We start from the raw sequence: 7,552 nt of genomic DNA on the forward strand, positions 1-7,552 counted from the left end.
GAGTGGGCCCAATGTAATCACATGAACCCGTAAATGCGGGGCTTCCCTGGTGGCTCAGTAGTAAAGAACTCGCCTGCCAATGTAGGAGATGCAGGTTTGATCCCTGTGTGGGGAAGATGCCCTGGAGAAGGAAATGGCAAGCCACTTCAGTAGCCTTGCCTGGGAAATCCCACAGACAGAGGAGCCTGATGGGCTACAGTCTATGGGGTTGCAAAGTCAAACACAACTTATCGACTAAACAACAATTCTCAGGCTTCGAAATTAAATTAGAATAAATTTCAAATCCCTTACCTCTGCTTACAAGACTGTATAACCTACCTCCTGCTTCCATTCCCACCCTCTTCCCCCACCTCCCCCGTTCTTTCCTCTCTCTAATGCCTTTGCACTGTGTGTCTTTCAGTTCGAGAACTCTGCTCCCAAATCTTCAAATGACTGCTCCACTGTTATCGTTCAGCTTTGGCATAAATGTCACATCTTCAAAGAGATCTTCCATCGCCATCAAATCAACACTGGTACTGTCCTTAAACCTTCTATCATATACACTGTTTTCTCCTCAAAACATTTAACATCTAAAAGGCTCTAGGCATCTATCTGTTTATTTAATTTTGTCTCCCTCATTATCATTCCCAAACTAGAACATAAATTTCATGAGGATAGGGACCTGGATTCTCATGCACTGCTGTTGCCTTCACACCTACAACAGTGTTTGGGGCACAGCAGACATCCAATAACACTGCTGAATGTATGAATGTAGATGATACAAAGAGGAGTAAGATATCAACTTACAAATGTGCACAAGAAAAGTTTTAATACGAGGTAACATCTGTACCAAAGGATGAGAGATTTGATAATTTCTGGCTAGGCAATCAAGAATGAGTTCAGAGAGAAAGTAGCAAGAGAAGTAGCCTTTAAAGATATTTAGGAATTTTAGGGCAGTTTTACATTTTGTCTGGTAGGCTAAAAACTTTAGACATCTTCTTATAGGCAATGAAAAATACAGACATTTCAAATAAGGAAGGATACATGATTATGGCAAGATTTACAAAAGTTAATAGAACCAGTTGATATTTCTTACTTTAGAGAAGAAATAACCAAGCATTATATGCATATACTACTAATTTATAGTTAAAACTAATGACCAAAGACTTTTTCAATTGAAAAACATAACAACAGGAAAAAAAAAACACAAAATTTTACACTCTATAATAAACTTAATTGTTTTAATTAGTCTTATTTTGACAATTTTGACAGCATACTTACTAATTTATGTTTTTAATAAGACAAAGAACTAAAAAATCACCTCTGACAATCATTTTACCAAATTAAAAAATATTCAAACATCTCCTCGTTAGTAAAGGAAACGTTTTTTCTAAATTCTTAATGTGCTCTAATCTGATAAAATTCCACTTTCTGGTCATCCAATGTTTTAAGCAATCTTTCGTCTGGGGAAAAAAAAATCAAATTCTGATTAATTTTTTTTTAATAAATGTTTAAAGCAGAATTTTATGTCTCCCCATGTGTCTTTTTAAAATCATGTCTTGTTGTCTTGTTTAATGTTTTCAGCTTTGATCTTTACTAAAAACCTAAAACAGCTATAACACTGCTCCCAAAGGTACAATTTACAATACAAACTTAGAAACCCTCCTCCATAAAGATGAGATGTCAACACTAAAGAGTTCAGGGACTTAAATTACCAAAACAGCACCAAATGTTTACGGTATCACTGTGAATTCAAGAAAAAGGAGCACACAGAATGAGTTTTTAAAAAATAGCCTTTTTTCCAAAACACAATTAAAACTACCATCACCTTAACATTTAAAATTCTTAGATCACTTGGCCAATCATTTTATCAGTTTATAGCACACAAAAGAGCCCTGGAAATACATTTGATTTCATAAGAAAAAGTCCAATTTTTAAATTGACATTAAAGACAAAATCTACTGTATATGCAAGAATAAATTTATGGCGTAACAATGATGTTTATTTATTAGAACCTCAAACCAAATACTTGGGTCAAGACTTTTATTCTTACACGGTATCCTCAAGTTCTTACCTTGGATGAGAAAACAATGACCTTTTCAATACCCGATATACTGAAGATAGCATTGCCTAATACTACCATTTCCTGCTTTTTTTAATGTCGTCCCTCCCTCCTGCTTTATGCTGAATTTTAGCATGTAAGGCAATGTATAGCCTATGAAATTATTTCATTTCTGAGTATCTGAAGATAAATGTTTTCTATTACAGGGTAAACAATCCAAATTTATTCTTAAGTAAAATGACAAAACCAAATCTACCTGGCATTACTGGATTGTGTCAATCAAATCAGAAACCTCTGGGTCACTTGCACTACTCAGAGTAGATCTAATACACAGATTCATTTTAGGGATTGAGAGAATGAATCACAGTAAGAGTTCAACATGAACACTTAACACTATAAAAGTGAAAGAGAGAAAGGAAAATCAAGGCAAACTAACAAATTTAATTCCTTCTTTCAATATAGATAAATATTTTTAAAACTGAAACTTATATTTACTTCATAAATCTTTAAAAAAACTTTCTTTGCCAAGTCCCGTAAGATCGGTAGAATTGTAGTGCTTCTACACTGCTTCTCTTCTATTAAAATAGAAAAAGCAGCACTGCTTCTATCAAAGATCAATACCCTAACGTGGGCATGGAGTCCAACTACTCCTGTCTTTGCAAGAAAACCACTGACTAACCTCTCTCTCTCCCGTATAGTCAGTTTCTCCTCTTTTACTGAACCACTATCATGAACAAATGTGCTCTATTATTACACATCTTAAGAAATTCCTCAGGACTTCCCGATAGCTCAGATGGTAAAGAATCTGACTGCAATGCAGGAGACCTGGTTTCGATCTCTGGGCCAGGAAATTCCTCTCCTGATCTCAGCTCCCCTTCACCTCCCCCACCCCACCAATTAGATATGACCATTTCTTTGTTCTACTCACAGCAAAACTTCTTCATCTAGTGGCCTTCATTTCCTATCTCTATTTTCTCACCTTTAATTTACTCTTTAACCCACCCTAATCCTAAACAATCTCCTGAAACTCAATTGTCAAGGTCAGTGATGACTACCCAGTGGCCTAATTCCATTGCCTCATCTTAGTACAGTAACCTCTTCAGGAACATTAGACCAAGCAGACCACTCTCTTCTACTTGAAGTAGATGTCTTCTCTTGTCCTCTACTTGTTCTTCTGGCTTTCCTCCTCCCTCTGATTTCCTCTATTGGTTTGTTTTGTCTCTTCAGGCGTCTTCTAAAACATGAGTGCCTGAGGACTTGTACCAGGACTGCTTTCTCTCCTGTTTTCTCACCTACTCCCAAGGCTTTAACGTCAATAACCTCAGACATGCAGATGACACCACCCTTATGGCAGAAAGTGAGGAAGAACTAAAGAGCCTCTTGATGAAAGTGAAAAAGTTGGCTTAAAGCTCAACATTCAGAAAACTAAGATCATGGCATCTGGTTCCATCACTTCATGGCAAATAGATGGGGGAGCAGTGGAAACAGTGGCTGACTTTATTTTGGGGGGCTCCAAAATCACTGCAGATGGTGATTGCAGCCATGAAATTAAAAGACGCTTGCGCCTTGGAAGGAAAGTTATGGCCAACCTAGACAGCCTATTAAAAAGAAGACATTATTTTGCCAACAAAGGTCCGCGTAGTCAAGGCTATGGTTTTTCCAGTGGTCATGTATGGATGTGAGAGTCGGACTATAAAGCAAGCTGAGCGCCGAAAAATTGATGCTTTTGAACTGTGGTGTTGGAGAAGACTCCTGAAGAGCCCCTTGGACTGCAAGGAGATCCAACCAGGTCATCCTAAAGGAGATCAGTCCTGGCTGTTCATTGGCAGGACTGATGCTGAAGCTGAAACTCCAGTACTTTGGCCACCTCATGCAAAGAGTTGACTCATTGGAAAAGACCCTGATGCTGGGAGGGATTGGGGGCAGGGGGAGAAGGGGAAGACAGAGGATGGGATGGTTGGATGGCATCACTGACTCGATGGACATGGGTTTGGGTGGACTCCAGGAGTTGGCGATGGACAGGGAGGCCTGGCGTGCTGCAGTTCATGGGGTCGCAAAGAGTCGGACACGACTGAGTGACTGAACTGAACTGAATGATGTTAAATCTCGAATTTAAATCCTAACCCTCTTCTGTGAATATCCAACTATCTATCTGATATTTCACTTGGATACATTTAAAATAAACAGATACCTGATTCACAAATTTCCTGGCCCTCTCCCTATGAGACTTAAATCTTCAAATACCTACTCCTCTGAAGATTTCTGTCACAAAGAATACAGGGACAATTTTTTTTTTCTTCTCTTACAGGGGCAGCCTTGCTCTTCCACACTATTACAGCAGCCTGAGTATGTATGTGCTAAGTCACTTCAGTCGCGTCTGACTCTTTCGACCCTATGGACAGTAACCCACCAGGCTCCTCTGCCCATTGGATTCTCCAGGCAAGAATGCTGGAGTGGGTTGCCATGTCCTCCTCCAGGGGATCTTCCCAACCCAGAGATTGAACCTACGTATCTTACATATCCTGCCCTGGCAGGTGGGTTCTTTACCACTCACACCACCTTATTTTGTGAAGAGTATAGTCAGAATTCATTATTTTCTGAATAAAAATGCCCTATATACAGTGAGGGTTCTGAATGACACCTGGATCCAATGGCTAGATTAAAGCAGTAACATCAATAGATAAGGCAGGCAAGATCTCAGCACCACATTAAAGCTCGAGGATGTATTCTACAATTTCTAAGAGGAAGCCAGAATACTAATTCTTTAGATATTCCCAGATTACGTGAATGTTGTTCTTATCAGGCATCAAATACAACAAAAAATAAATCACTGTGAAAACGTTGGCAATCAAACAGGCATTTTCCTGAGCAATGCATAATAGAAAAGTATGCAGCACCCTAAAAGCATTACTTTTTTGAATAAATTCACCTTGAGATTACCAAAAACAGCAGTTGTAAGATCGCTGATCCAATGCTTATTTAAATGGGGAGTGGCACCAGAGCCACTTTCAAAGACTATCCTTAAAAATCTTTAAATTCTGATATGCAAGCTTTAGCACAGTGTTCACCTATGCTGAACAGAGCTGACCTGAGTGACCAGTGGCTTCCCAGTGGCTCAGCGGTGAAGAATCCACCTGCCAATGCAGGAGACGCAGGAGACTCGAATTCGGTCCCTGGGTCAGAAGATCCCCTGGAAGAGGACATGGCAACCCACTCCAGTATTCTTGCCTGGAGAATCCCAAGAGCAAAGGAGCCTGCTGGGCTACTGTTCACAGGGTCACAAAGAATTGAACATGACTAAGCACACATGAGTGACCAATAAAACATTGCAGAAGCGTGTGACTTCTGAGGCTACGTCACTGTAAGACACTGTGGCTTCTACCCTGGTCCCTTGGATTGCTTACTGTGGAGCCAGCCTCTGGGTTATCAGGACACTCAGGCCACTCAGGTAACCTTATGGAAAGGTCAACATTTGGGTCCCAGGATGGCCTTTCCATAAGGTTACCTGAGTGTCCTTACAATGACTACCAACTTGCCAGCCAGATGAGTGAGTGAATGACCCCGGAAGCCGATCCTCTAGCCCTACTCAGCACTTGTTGCTCATGTAGACAGAGAATAAGCAAAATACACAGATTCTTTCACCTTACTGTAATCCATAACAGAAATTCCTCCTAACCACCCCCTTGAATAACTAGCAAATGAGCCATCCTTGTCAGAATTTCCCCAATTATCTTAACCACGGGACCACTTCTGTTAAAGCCCAAACCAGTAGGATTTCGAAACTGAAGGACTGGCTAATCAGACTGAAGCAGAAAGCTGTTTATCCTCTTCCAGTATCTGCTTTGTAACTTTTGAAGTAAAAAAAAAAACTGTTCTGGAGCTTGAATGAGAGTTATCATTATGATTTAAAATGCATGTTCTAGAATGCTACCTTGTGATGAAGACACAAATTAGAGTTTACCACAGTAGTGTATATATTTGCCCACCTAACAAGCTGAATTTGCAAAATTTGGGTTTCTGTGGACTACAGTGTGAAAAGCTAATCAAGAAACTGGTCACAGTGATTACACTGTTACCTGTGTTAATCACACAGTGATTGCTTCTGTGGAGGGGACATGTGTAACTAAGAGACAGGGATGAAAAGTCAAAGTGTGAGTCGTTCAGTTGTGTCTGATTCTGTGACCCCCATGGACTATAGCCCACCAGACTCCTCTGTGCAGGAAATTCTCCAGACAAGAATACTGGAGTGGGTTGCCATTCCTTTTCCAGGGTGTCTTCCCAACCCAGGAACTGAAGCAGGGTCTCCTGCATTGCAGGCAGGTTCTTTTCCGTCTAAGCCACCAGGGAAGAGACAGGGACAGCATATTTATTTTCATTTCGTTTTCTCTTGCAGGTTTTGATATGTATACTGCACGCCGGTAATATCTGCTCAAGAATATAAATCTTTAAGTCTCTTCCTGACAAAACTACATTTTTTAACGTTTAAAATAAGAGAAACCTAAAACAACTTCAGTACTTATTCAAAATCATGCTCATTACTTTTTAAATTCAACCAAGTAAGACATTATCTCAGTATCTTATTAGTGCCTACATTTGAAGCAAGTTACATGTTACAATGCTAGAAACACCCAAGATGATACGACAAGAAACAATCAGGCTTTGATAACATAAAAGCAGAATATGATTTTTTATTTTTTTTTTATTTTTTTTTTAAATATTATTTTATTAGTTGGAGGCCAATCACTTTACAACATTTCAGTGGGTTTTGTCATACATTGACATGAATCAGCCATATAGTTACACGTATTCCCCATCCCGATTCCCCCTCCCACCTCCCTCCCCACCCGACTCCTCAGGGTCCTCCCAGTGCACCAGGCAAGAGCACCTGATTCATGCATCCCACCTGGGCTGGTGGTCCGTTAAAAATATGGAACGCTTCACGAATTTGCGTGTCATCCTTGCGCAGGGGCCATGCTAATCTTCTCTGTATCGTTCCAATTTTAGTATATGTGCTGCCGAAGCGAGCACAGAATATGATTTTTTAAAACCACGTATGTAGATCAGCCTTAGAAAACAATAAAAAGAAAACTGGTGTTGTTATATCAATCCCAGACAAACTAGACCTTCATGCAAAAAGCACTTTCAGAATAAAAGTGGAATACTTCGTAACAGTAAGTCACTAAGCAGATATAACTATTACACATTTCTATCCAAATACTAGGCTTCCCTGATGGCTCAGCAGGGGAAGAATCTGCTGGCAACGCATGAGACACAGGAGATGTGGGTTCAATCCCTGGGTCGAGAAGATCCCCTGGAGAAGGAAATGGCAACCCACTCCAGTATTCTTGCCTAAAAAATCACAAGGACAGGGGAGTTCGGAGGGCTACAGTCTAAAGGGTTGCAAAGCGTCAGACATGACTGAGCAACCAAGCACAGTGTATATATATATGTTCATCTACTAGCAATGTCTCAAATAAATAAAGCAAAAGCTGAGAGAATACAAGGGGAAAT

The 7,552-nt window shown here is 40.0% G+C and overlaps 1 non-coding gene across 1 annotated transcript; it reads right to left on the bottom strand.

The window, feature by feature from the left end:
• Positions 1-6,962: 6,962 nt before the first annotated feature.
• LOC136155188 (U6 spliceosomal RNA) lies at positions 6,963-7,069 on the bottom strand. The gene has a single exon (XR_010660715.1). It is a non-coding gene; the product is annotated as a U6 spliceosomal RNA (small nuclear RNA).
• Positions 7,070-7,552: the final 483 nt, after the last annotated feature.

This window comes from Muntiacus reevesi, unplaced genomic scaffold (genome assembly GCF_963930625.1).
Source record: "Muntiacus reevesi unplaced genomic scaffold, mMunRee1.1 SCAFFOLD_159, whole genome shotgun sequence".
NCBI classification, from domain to species: Eukaryota; Metazoa; Chordata; class Mammalia; order Artiodactyla; family Cervidae; genus Muntiacus; species Muntiacus reevesi.